Source organism: Chlorocebus sabaeus, chromosome 16, assembly GCF_047675955.1.
Source record: "Chlorocebus sabaeus isolate Y175 chromosome 16, mChlSab1.0.hap1, whole genome shotgun sequence".
In the NCBI taxonomy this organism is placed as follows: Eukaryota; Metazoa; Chordata; class Mammalia; order Primates; family Cercopithecidae; genus Chlorocebus; species Chlorocebus sabaeus.
This window is the reverse complement of record NC_132919.1, coordinates 61,511,830-61,524,012: the sequence shown is the minus strand read 5'-3', so window position 1 is coordinate 61,524,012 and position 12,183 is coordinate 61,511,830. Positions and strand designations below refer to the sequence as shown.

At 48.0% G+C, this 12,183-nt stretch overlaps 1 protein-coding gene across 4 annotated transcripts in view; it reads left to right on the top strand.

Moving 5' to 3' along the window:
• RGS9 (regulator of G protein signaling 9) overlaps positions 1 to 12,183 on the top strand; it is a 94,553-nt gene that overhangs the window by 7,763 nt on the left and 74,607 nt on the right. The window contains exon 1 of one of the 4 annotated variants that reach the window (XM_037993632.2): positions 3,114 to 3,375. The exons of the other annotated variants lie outside the window; for them this stretch is intronic. The gene's annotated coding sequence lies outside the window, so the exon portion shown is untranslated. Of the gene's footprint in view, positions 1 to 3,113; positions 3,376 to 12,183 lie in introns of those variants that run through there. 4 annotated transcript variants of the gene reach the window in all.

The window sequence follows — 12,183 nt, the reverse complement described above, 5'->3', positions numbered from 1 at the left end:
GATGAAGTATGCTGTGCCCATGATGGGGTGGGGAGGAGCGTTATGTGTATTATCTCATCTATTTCATAAGCTGGAGGTTACGGTCACCATTTCACAAAGAAGAAAGCGGGGGCTCAGAGGGGCTAAGCGGCTTGCCAGTCACGCAGCACTAGATGGTGAAACCAGGAAGAAATACAGGAGTGGTCGTTGTCCGTCACAAGTGGTGATGCAATGCCAGGAGCTTTCCCATGATGTAAGGCAGAGTGTGGAGGCTGCGGGAAAGCCCGGCGCAATGTGCTTAGGGACACAGAGCTGAGACCTGAAGGATACACAGGGGTTTCCAGGCAGAAAGGGAAAGATGTGTCAGGCAGAGGGACCAGTGCAGGCACAGAGGCGTGCGAAAGCTAGCGGGGTGGGGCCATGTTCTGTAATGGATGGATTTTGAAGTGCAAGGGGAGTGGGAAGCTGGAAAGGAAGGCGGAGGTAGCAGGTGCATATGGGCCTTCAAGACCTTTGAAAGGTTTGGTTTTATCTCGTACAGAGCCACTACAGAAATGGGAATGGGCAAGTGATATGGCAGATTTGCAAATTAAGAAGACCCCTGGTGGGCCAGATGCAGGGGGTCATGTCTATAATCCCAGCAGTTTGGGAGGCCGAGGTCAGCCTGGCCAACATGGCAAAACCCTGTGACTACTAAAAATATAAAAATTAGCAGGGCGTGGTGGTGGGCACCTATAATCCCAGCTACTTGGGAGGCTGAGGCAGGAGAATCGCTTGAACCCGGGTGGTGGAAGTTGCAGTAACTTGAGTTCACGAGTTCATGCCACTACACTCCAGCCTGGGTGACAGAGAGATTCTGTCCAAAAAAAAAAAAAAAAAAAAAAAAAAGCCACTAGTGTAAGGCCACCGGTGTGAGCCAGAGGAATGGATGGGATGCCTTCTCAATGAACTAAGAGAGTTCACTCAGGATCCTCTGTGCCCCTGCAGCTCCAGCCTCTTGAGAAATGACAGCTGTCATGGGGCCAGGGAGAGCCATGCTGGTCAGAAAGGCCCTTGTGCGATTCCTGAGGTTCTCACACCCGTGCCTCCATCTCAGTCTCAATGTAACCATGGGTCAGCATGCCCACCAGCCATGCTGCTGCCCACCTCTGATGGCTGGGCTCGTTTAAGATGTGGTAGAAAGAGGCAGAGGCTTTGCTGGGGAATTAGCTGATGGCACACAGTGGACAGATGAACGCAGCTAGGTGGCCTCCTGTGGTTCCAGCACCCGTGGACTCTTGTTCTGGGGATGGCCCATTCCCCTTTGCAATTACCAGATCACCCTCCGAGCCAGTACCACCACCGCCCTTGGGATTCACCATGGGATGGACTTTCTTGGGGAAGCCTTCTGGTAGACAGCTTTGTTTTCCTATGTGGCTTCTGGCAGCTCTTTTTGCCTGAGAAAGGAATGCAGAAGCAGAAATATTGAGGATATTCAGGCAGAGTTTGGTATCTCTTGCTTGTAATGTTCTTTCATTCAATACAGACACATAATTGGGCACTTATGGGCTAGATGCTGTGCCAGGTCCTGGGAGCACCAAGGAGCTTAGAGTCTAGTGGGGAAAGACAGATGTGTAAACAAGGAGACAAGAATTGTTCCATAGGCTGTGACAGACATTGTTAGAGGATACATGTAACACCAAGCAGGGGGTGGTCAGTTCTATCTGGGGTCACGGGGGATCAGGACAGATTTCACAAGGGGGCTTGCAATGGAGTCGAACGATAAGAAGTCAGTAGTTTTTGGCCAGGAGGTTGCGGAAATGAGTGACATTTTAGGCAATACAAAACATGGACATGTAAAGTAGCAGGGTGGTTTGGGAGATTGCCTGGGGGTCGGGAGAGCTGGCTCCAAGTGTGCAGGAAGTGAGCTTGGCATTGATGGAGGGGAAGGTTGGTAGGTAAGAACTCCCCAGAACTGCCTGTGCGGTGGCACACGCCTGTAATCCCAGTACTTTGGGAGGCCGAGGCAGGCTGATCACTAGGTCAGGAGTTCAAGACCAGCCTGGCTAACGTGGTAAAACCCTGTCTCTACTAAAAATACAAAAATTAGCTGGGCGTGGTGGCATGTGCCTGTATTCCCAGCTACTCAGGAGGCTGAGGCAGGAGAATCGCTTGAACCCAGGAGTCAGAGGCTGCAGTGAGCTGAGATTGTGCCACTGCACTGCAGCCTGGGTGACAGAGCGAGACTCAGTCTCAAAACAAACAAACAAAACAAAACAAACACAAAAAACCAAACGAACAAAAAGAAAAGCCCAGAACTGGAGGGCTTCCTAGGTCATGCTACAGAGTTTAATGACTTCTGTGTTTAATGAGAAGCTGTTTGACGTTTGAAAATCAGGGATGAATAAGATGAGTTGGTTTATAAGCTGGAAAGATGATTCTGGTGAGAGGGAATGAGTAATTCTCAACCTGGACTGCACTTTAAAAAACGTTAATATCAACTCACCGTACTTTGAGTTTCTGATTTACTTGGCCTGGAAGTGAGGCTTAAGCATTGGTCTTTTTATGCCACTGGTTTTCTTCCTTCTTTTTTTTTTTTTCTTTTTTTTTTGAGACTTGAGTCTGTCTCTGTTGCTTAGGCTAGAGAGCAGTGGTGAGATCTCGGCTCACTGTAACCTCTGCCTCCAGGGTTCAAGTGATTCTCCTGCCTCAGCCTCCGAAGTAGCTGGGACTACAGGGACCTGCCACCACGCCTGGCTAATTTTTGTGTTTTCAGTAGAGACCCCCGTCTGTACAACACGTTCACCGTGTTGGTCAGGCTGGTCTCAAACTCCTGGCCTCAGGTGATCCACCTGCTCTGGCCTCCTAAAGTGCTGGGATTGCAGGTGTAAGCCACCATGCCTGGCCTGGTTTTCTTTTTTTTAAACAATTTCTTTTTTTAGAGGTGGGGTTTCACTATATTGCCCAGGCCGGACTAAAACTCCTGGGCTCAGGGGATCCTCTCACCTTGGCCTCCTGAGTAATTTCACTTACAGGTGCCTGCCATCATGCCAGGCTTAACCATTGCCCTTTTTGAAAAGTTTTCCAGGTGGTTTGAATGTGCAGTCAGGATGAAAGCCCCCAGGGACATTTGGCAATGTCTAAATACATTTTAGGTTGTCATACCTGGGGGTGCTCCTGGCATCTAGTAGGTGGAGGACATGGATGCTGCTAAACATCCTACAACACTCAGGACAGCCGCCCCCACCAACCCCCAAAGAATGATCCAGCTCCAAGCGTCGATGGGGCCACGGTTGAGAGCCCTGAGCGAAGGAGCACCCCGGAGGCTGGAGACAGATGCCACAGCTGAAAGGCAGAACCTGATAGTTCGGGAGACGGGTTAGAAGAAGTTCCACGGAGGCAGGATTGAGTGGGCAGGTAAGAGATGTGTTGAAAACAAAAGCAGTCAGACTGGGCAACATACCAAGACCCATCTCTACAAAAAAATTAAAAAAATAGCTGGGGGCCAGGAGCCATGGCTCACGCCTTTATCCCTGCACTTTGGGAGGCCAAGGTGGGTGGATCACTTGAGCCTAGGTATTTGAGACTAGCCTGGGCAACATGGTGAAACCCTGTGTCTACCAAAAATACAAACACACACACACACAAATGAGCTGGGCGTGCTGGCAGGCATCTCTAGTCCCAGCTCCTTGGGAGGCTGAGGTATGAGAATCACCTGAACCCAGGAGGCAGAGGTTGCAGTGAGCTGGGATTGTACCACTGCACTCCAGCCTGGGTGACAGAGCCAGAACCTGTCTCAAAAAAAAAAAAAAAAAAAAAAGAAAAGAAAAGAAAAATTAGCTGGGCAGGGTGGCACTTGCCTGTAGTCTTAGCTATGGGACGCTAAAGTGGGAGGATCACTTGTGCCCAGGAGTTTGAGGCCACAGTGAGCTATGATCGTGCCGCTGCACTCCAGCCTGAAAAAAAAAAAGGGATAAAAAAGCCCATTCAACAGAAGTTGGCCACATCTTGGCTGGGGTTGCCTGGAACAATTCCCAGGCTTTTGACCAGGGTGGGAAGAGCAGATTTTGGTGAAAGACTACGAAGCACTGGTTAGGGCATAGTGCTCGTGTCTGAGCGTCTGGGAGACATTGGGCGAGACAGCGGGAGGGTGGCTGGACTCTGTGTGGCCAGGCTTATTAGCAGGAACACATCCTCCTCTGTTAGAAAAACAACTCTGCAGTTCTGGGTCACTTTTCCCATCTCTGTATAGAAAAGTACCGATTGTTATTGTTCCCCCGGGTGCCTTCTCCAGCTTAAAGGAAAATTCCAGCCCCAGAGATCTTCTGCCGTGAGTGACAGCTCCTTAATGTGAGGAGCAGTGTGGGCGTGGTGGGTGGGATGTCAGATCCATCAAAGCCCTCATTCCCGATCCCTCTGTGATGTCGGGGTTCCCTGGCACGCCCACTGTCATGCCTCAGCACGTTGGCATCTGAGAGGGGAAAGGTGCAGCTGACACCCTGACACCCTTCTCCCCAACACGGGGTCAGACAGGGTCCCGCGGCGGCCTGGTTGTGCAACACTGACATGTTGCCTGGGAACGAAGCGGGGCTGATGCTTTGTCTTGGGAGGAGCTGGGAAGCAGAGTGCGTTTGGGAATGAGAGTGTTGGCCTTTGAGGGTGAGGATGCCCCCGAGGACACAAGGAGGAGAGTGCAAGGTCTGCTGAAGTTTGCAGCAGAATAGCAAGGGCATCTCACTCCCTGGAGAACTGGGGAAACAGTTCAAATTCTCCCCGCTCTGTGCAGGGGAAGGGATGTTTCTGATTGAATATAGGACACAGAGTCTGTATGAGTTTGTAGGACTGTTGTCACAAAGAACCATAGACTGAGTGGCTTAAGCAACAGATACTTTTTTGCTGACAGTTCTGGAGGCTGGAAGTCTGAGATCAAAGCGTGGCACAGTTGGCTTCTCCTGAAGCTTCTCTCTTTGGCTCGCAGATGGCTGTCTTCTCTCTGCCCTCGAATCATCTTCCCTCTGTGTCTCTCTGTGTCCTAATCTGTTCTCATAAAGACACTGGTCATAGGGGATTAGGGTCCACTCCATGACCTCATTTCACCGCTTTATTTTATTTTTTTTATTTTTATCGAGACTGAATCTCGCTCTGTTGCCCAGGCTGGAGTGCAACGGCAAGGTCTTGGCTCACCGCAACCTCCGCCTCCCGGGTTCAAGAGATTCTTCTGCCTCAGCCTCTCGAGTAGCTGGGACTACAGGTGCCCGCCACCATGCCTGGCTAATTTTTTTGTATTTTTAGTAGAGACGGGGTTTCACCATATTGGCCAGGCTGGTGTTGAACTCCTGACCTCTTGATCCGCCCGCCTCGGCCTCCCAAAGTACTGGGATTACAGGCATGAGCCATATGCCCAGCCTCATTTTTACTTTTTTGAGACTGAGTCTCGTTCCGTGATCAGGCTGGAGTGCAGTGGCTCGATCTCAGCTCACTGCAACCTCCGCCTGCCGGGTTCAAGCGATTCTTCTGCCTCAGCTCCTGAGTAGCTGGGATTGTAGGTGCCTGCCACCACTCCTGGCTTTTATTTATTTATTTATTTATTTATTTATTTATTTATTTATTTGTATTTTTAATAGAGATGAGGTTTTGCTGTGTTGGCCAGGCTGGTCTCAAACTCCTGACCTCAAATGATCCACCCATCTCAGCCTCCCAAATTGCTGGGATTACAGGCGTGAGCCACTGCACCTGGCCTCATTTCACCTCTTTAAAGATTTTATCTCCAAAAGCAGTCACGTTCTGAGGTACTGGGGTTAGGACTTCAATGTACGAATTTATAGGGGGACGCAGTTCAGCCCATAGAGCTAGAGTTCTGTGGTTTCCTGGGGTGACTGAGGAGACGCCTCAGAGGAATTTGTACGGGGAAAGGTCTGAGGAGAAAGGATCGGGATCCCAATGGGCCAAACTCCCTCAAAATGTTCCTGAGGTTCACGTGACATTCCCTCCTCCCACCCAGCCCTTCTTTCTGTGAAGGGTGACACACCTGCTAGAAAGAAATCTGACTCCCCTCATTGTGTTTTAAAAATAACTCTCATTATTCCTCCTTTGAAGGTTATTTTCAAACTCTTTATAACTCGATTTTTTTTAAATGCAAAGACAAGGAATCAAATCTGCCAACTTTCTATCGGAGAAACTCAGGTTTCTAACTTTTAAAGTGGGATTATATGTCTTCTTCAATATATGGACTCCCTGTTTTTATAACATGCTGTTGTTACATCTAATAAAAACCATTTTGAATGAAGGCAGCCTTTCATCCGGCAGCTAATGTGGGAAAAAGGAGTCTTGGGCCCTCATATTAGAAAACCTTGGCTGGGCATGGTGGCTCACACCTGTAATCCCAGCACTTTGGGAGACCAAGGCGGGCGGATCACGAGGTCAAGAGATTGAGACCATCCTGGCAAACATGGTGAAACCCCGTCTCTACTAAAAGTACAAAAATTAGCTGGGTTTGGTGGTGCACACCTGTAGTCCCAGCTACTTGGGAGGCTGAGGCAGGAGAATCGCTTGAACCCAGGAGGCGGAGGTTGTAGTGAGCCAAGATCCGCCACTGCACTCCAGCTTGGCAACAGAACGAGACTCTGTCTCAAAAAAAAAAAAAAAAAAGAAAAAAAAGGAAATCTTGGCCAGGCATGGTGGCTCACACCTGTAATCTCAGCACTTTGGGAGGCTGAGGCGGGCAGATCACTTAAGGTCAGGAGTTTGAGACCAGCCTGGGCAACATGGTGAAACCTCGTCTCTACTAAAATACAAAAAGTTAGCGTGGGATGTGTGCCTGTAGTCCTGGCTACTTGGGAGGCTGAGGCATGAGAATCGCTTGAGCCTGGGAGGTGGAGGTTACAGTGAGCCAAGATCACACCACTACACTCCAGCTTAGGCCATGGAGTGAGACTGTGTCTCAAAAACAAACAAACAAACAAAAGAAAATCAGGCACTTCTTGGGTACCATGGAGACCTGAGGTCACAGTTAGTGGAGAACTCCAGAAGGAGTCACTCCCGCAACCTGTCGGCTCCTTCGTTCCCTGGGCCACTCCCAGGAGCAGCAGCTCTACCTCCCAGCGCCCCGCAAACACCCTCCTGGGGTTGTCCCTTTGCTCCCCTCATTGCTGCTGGACCTACAGCTGACCCAGTGACCTCAGATGCTGCCAAGTCCCGACACTGCAGATGGCCAAGGACTATGGCTCTGAGTCAAGTCAAATTAAGTATTTTCTGTTCCAAAACAATTCTGTGAGCCGAGAATGTATCCGTGCAGAGGAAGCTGACAGTCAGTCTTGCACTGGGAGTCCCTGGAGCTGCCTGGGTTCTGCATGCTGGCTGGCTCTGTGCTCAGAGTGGCCTCAGCTGTGTACCTGCCCTTGGCCCATTTCTCGAAATCATGGTTCAGCTGCAAATGCTGGTTTAGCAACAAAGATTGAAGTAGGGAATCTCACCCCTCAGCATCAAATTAGGACATGGTCCCACGCTCCTTGGGAAGGTGGGAGCCTTCCAGCTTCAGGCTGCCTGAGTGACAGGCGGCAGGTAGCATTTTTCCACTTCAGGACTCCCTTGAATGACCCGTCACCTTGAATGCACCTGTATCATTCTCTTTCTCTTTTAAAAACTTTTTTTTTTTTTTGAGACAGAGTCTTACTGTGTTACCCAGGCTGGAGTGCGGTGGCGTGATCTCAGCTCACTGCAACCTCCACCTCCCGGGTTCAAGTGATTCTGCTGCCTCAGCCTCCTGAGTAGCTGGGATTACAGGCATGTGCCATCACACCCGGCTAATTTTTGTTTTTTTTGTAGAGATGGGGTTTCACCTTGTTGGCCAGGCTGGTGTCGAACTCCCGCCCTCAAATGATCTGTCTGCTTCACCCTCAAGGTGCAGGGATTACAGGCGTGAGCCACTGTGCCCGGCCTCTCTTTAAAAATTTTTTATTTTATTGCGGTAAGAACATTTAACATGAGATCTACCCTTTCAAAACTAAGTGCATAATACAATATTGTTGACTTGAGGTACAATGTTGTACAGTACATGTCTAGAATGTATTCATCTCATTTAACTGAAAGTTCTTTATGTCTGTTGAGTAGCAACTCCCCGTTTTCCATTCTCCCTGACCCCTGGCAACCACCATTCTGATATTTGATCTATGCATTCATCTATTCTAGGTACTTCATGTAAGTGGAATCGTGTGGTATTTGTCCTTCTGTGACTGACCTATTTCACTTAGCATAATTAACCCCAGGTTCATCCATTTGCTTGCATATTGCAGAATTTCCTTCTTTTCAAAAGCCAAACAATGTTCTTTTGTATGCATAGAACACATTTTCTTTGTTCATCTGATAGTGGACACTTAGGTTATTTCCACATTTTGGCTAACGTGAATAGTGCTGCAGTGAACATGGGGGTGCAGGTATCTTTTGCAGAGCCTGATTTCAATTCTTTTGGATACATACCCAGAAGTGGTATTGTTGGATGCTGTGGTAGTTCTATTTTTAATTTTTCTGATGAACCTCCATACTGTTTTCCACAGCAGCTGCACCATTTTGCATTTCTACCAACAGTGCTCAGGGTTCCCATTTCAATGTCTTTCCATTTCTGAATTAAGAAACCTGAGTCCTTCTTATACCACCCGTCCCTTGGAGTGAAGCTGGGTCCTCACCATCTGTGGAGATTCTGTTGGCCCTCTCTGCACTCTTTTTATGATCATCTCAGCCAGTCTGCAGTTGCTATTTTTTGAGGGGGTGGTCAGGGGGAGGAGGACAAGGGCTCCCTGTGTTTCCCAGGCTGGTTTTGAACTCCTGGGCTCAAGTGATCTTCCTGCCTCAACCCTCCGGGTAGCTGGGATTATAGGCATGAGCCACCATGTCTGACTTGCAATTGCTATTTCATAAATACTTTGTGCACAGAATGATATGAAATACTTTGTTTGCTTAATCTCATTTAGTCTTCACAATATCCCTATGATGAATGGTTTTGGTGTTTTTTTGTTTTTGTTTTTGTTTTGAGACAAGGTCTCACTGTTGTGCAGACTGGAGTGCAGTGATGTGATCTCGGCTCACTGCAACCTCTGCCTCCTGGGTTCAAGGGATTCTCCCACCTCAGCCTCCCAAGTAGCTGGGACTACAGGCACCTGCCACCACACCTGGGTAATTTTTGTATTTTTGTCAGATATGGTGTTTCACCATGTTGACCAGGCTGGTCTCGGACTCCTGACCTCAAGTGATCCACCCACCTTGGCCACCCCAAATGCTGAGATTACAGGCATGAGCCATCACACCGGGCCTGATACTATTGTAAGCTCTGTTTTACAGATAAATGAGTCTTAGTGAAATTTAGCAATTTACCTAAAGCCTCTAGCTTCTAAATTGGAGCAGAGATGTGAACTGAGCTTTCTCTGCATTCCGACTCCTAGCTTTCATATTAGTTAACTTTTTATTTTCATGTAACTGTCTGCTCAACTCTCTGAAGACTGGATATAAGTCTTTTACCTTGTATCCTTGCAGTGCAGGGTTCTTAATACATGCTCCATAAATACCTATACTTATTTGCTTTGTTGACCTGGGTTTCTATTCCTGGGCACCTAAATACAACCCTGCATGCAAAGTTTCAAAATGTATTAGTATGAATGCTACTAATATTAGTAATTCTAACCATAGCAATGAACATATGTCTCTCCTGACACAGCATATATCATTATGCATACATAACATATATCTCTCCTTATAGAGCATTTTACATAATTAAATTCTAAGGGATTATAAAGCCACAAATTAATTAAATTCTAAGGTATTATAGAATCATTTAGTAGTCCACATACTATCATGGTGCCCGTGTTATGGCAGAGAAAGGAGATTCAGAGAGGTTAAGTGAGTTGCCCAAGATCCTACAGTACAGAGAGAAGGGAAATCCCACGGAGCCTGAGTGCTTTTTCTTTGGACCGCAAGCAAGTACCTTCAGATCACAAAAGGATTTTGTAAATTTTAATGAGCCAGTGTTGGGAGATGTTGTTTAATTCAATGCCAAGAGACTAATGATGGTGTAAGCAAGGTGGCTAAATGGAGGGGAGAGGGAAACAGGTAAATGAATGAAATGTTTTACTTCGGGTAATGGTGGGAATGTGGACAGACTGGGTGTGAGAGCAGCCTTCCACATGGATGTCCAGCTGCACGCAGCAGCCCAGACCTCAGGAGAGAGCCCTGGGCTGGGTGAAGGCAGGAAAGCGCTTTGTTCCCCGCTGCTGGTTCACGTTCTGTGCTTCTGCTTCTGTGGCCCTTCCACCTGGAACACCCTCACCCATGCTCCTTTTCTCTTTCTGCTTCCTAATACTTGCTAAACTTTGTAAAATTCAACCTAGGAGGCTGGGCGTGGTGGCTTATACCTGTAATCCCGGTACTTTGGGAGGCCGAAGTGGGTGGATCATTTGAGATCAGGAGTTTGAGACCAGCCTGGCCAACATGGTAAAACCCTGTTTCTACTAAAAATACAAAAATTAGCTGGGCATGGTGGTGGGCGCCTGTAATCCCAGCTACTCGAGAGGCTGAGGCAAGAGAATCGCTTGAACTCAGGAGGTGGAGATTGCAGTGAGCTGAGATCGCGCCACTGTACTCCAGCCTGAGCAACAGAGCAAGACTCAGTCTAAAAAAAAAGAAAAATCAATCTAGGAGGAGTCCTTCCCTCCTGCCCAGCCCTAGGCACTGCTGTGTTCACATGACACCATAGACTCACCCTTGTCATTGCACGTTCTGCATTGTCCTAGAATATGCTTGCGCTGGTCAGTGAGATCTTTGGGCTCAGGGACCACAGCTTCTTCTCTCTGGTTTCCCAGAGTCGATCATGACTGTGCCTGGGTGTCGAATGACCAACTGACCATTGGCAAGTACATCTGGGACACGGGGAGTAGACAGCTTACCCGTTAGTGAGGGCTTTTCTAGGGGAACATGAAGTTTGAAACCTCTGCACATGAAGCTTTGTCAAGGTCAGTAGCAAACACCGAATAACAAGAGAAACACCTGGGTTTTCTCTAGTCATCTTTGTTGACTAGTGTCAAACATCCAGTTTGTTTTAAAAAAAAAATCCTTCAGGCTGGATGAGGTGGCTCACACCTGTAATCTCAGCGCTTTGGGAGGCTGAAGTGGGTGGATCACTTGAGGTCAGGAGTTCAAGACCAGCCTGGCCAACATGGCGAAGCCCTGTCTCTACTAAAAATAAAAAAATTGGCCGGGCGTGGTGCCATGTGTCTGTAATCCCAGCCACTTGGGAGGCTGAGGCAGGACAGTTGCTTGAGCCCAGGAAGTGACAGTTGCAGTGAGCCAAGTTCGTGCCACTGCACTCCAGCCTGGGCGACAGAGGGAGACCTGCCTCAAAAAATAAAATAAAATAAAATAAAAATAAATCCTTCAGTTGATATTATTTCCATTTAATTTTTTCAAGTGGGAAATAATTTTTAGTAATAAAAATGAAAAAAAAAAAACTCTAAAGATAGTCAGGACTGTCGTTGTGGCTGCCTTCCTGCAGTTCAGGCTTCCTCAGACGGTTTCTTGATTCTCTTTAGCTTCAACTCTCCCTGACATTCATGGCTCTAATTCATGTCTCTGACCCTGTCTCTTCTGAACCTGGGGCAGTCATTTCTAATCACCTCCCAGACGTTGTGGGAATCTCAGCAGCCACTTGCCGTCGACCTGCCAAGGCAGATGCCTTTGCTTCCAGAAGTGGCTTCTTCTTTTGCATTTTCTAGTTTGGTAACTGGTAACTCTGGTCGCATAAGTTACAAACCTTGGCATTATTCCGTGTCACCCTCAGTGAACCACTCAGTCACTTGCAAATACAGTTTATTTTTGCTCTTCTAGGGCTCTGAAAGTCATGCCTCCTCACCATCTTCCTGACCACTGCCTCATTTATTTATTAATTCACACATCACCTGCTTACTGGGTACTACCTATGTGCCAGGCACGCTTCCTGACACTTGACATCCAGCAGCAAACAACAACAGACAAAGACCCCCAGGAAGAGCTTACTTTCCAGGAGCAAAGGGAGATGCACCATCAACAATGTAATAACTAGGTCAATTATTTTGTATGTTTGAAGAACACGCATGCTCTTGAGAAACGGAGCAGGGGGTCAGGAATGCCAAGAGTGGAGTTCAGGGTTGCAGCTTTAGGAATGGTCAGGGTGGGCCTCCTGAGACCGTCAGAAGGGGAAGAAGG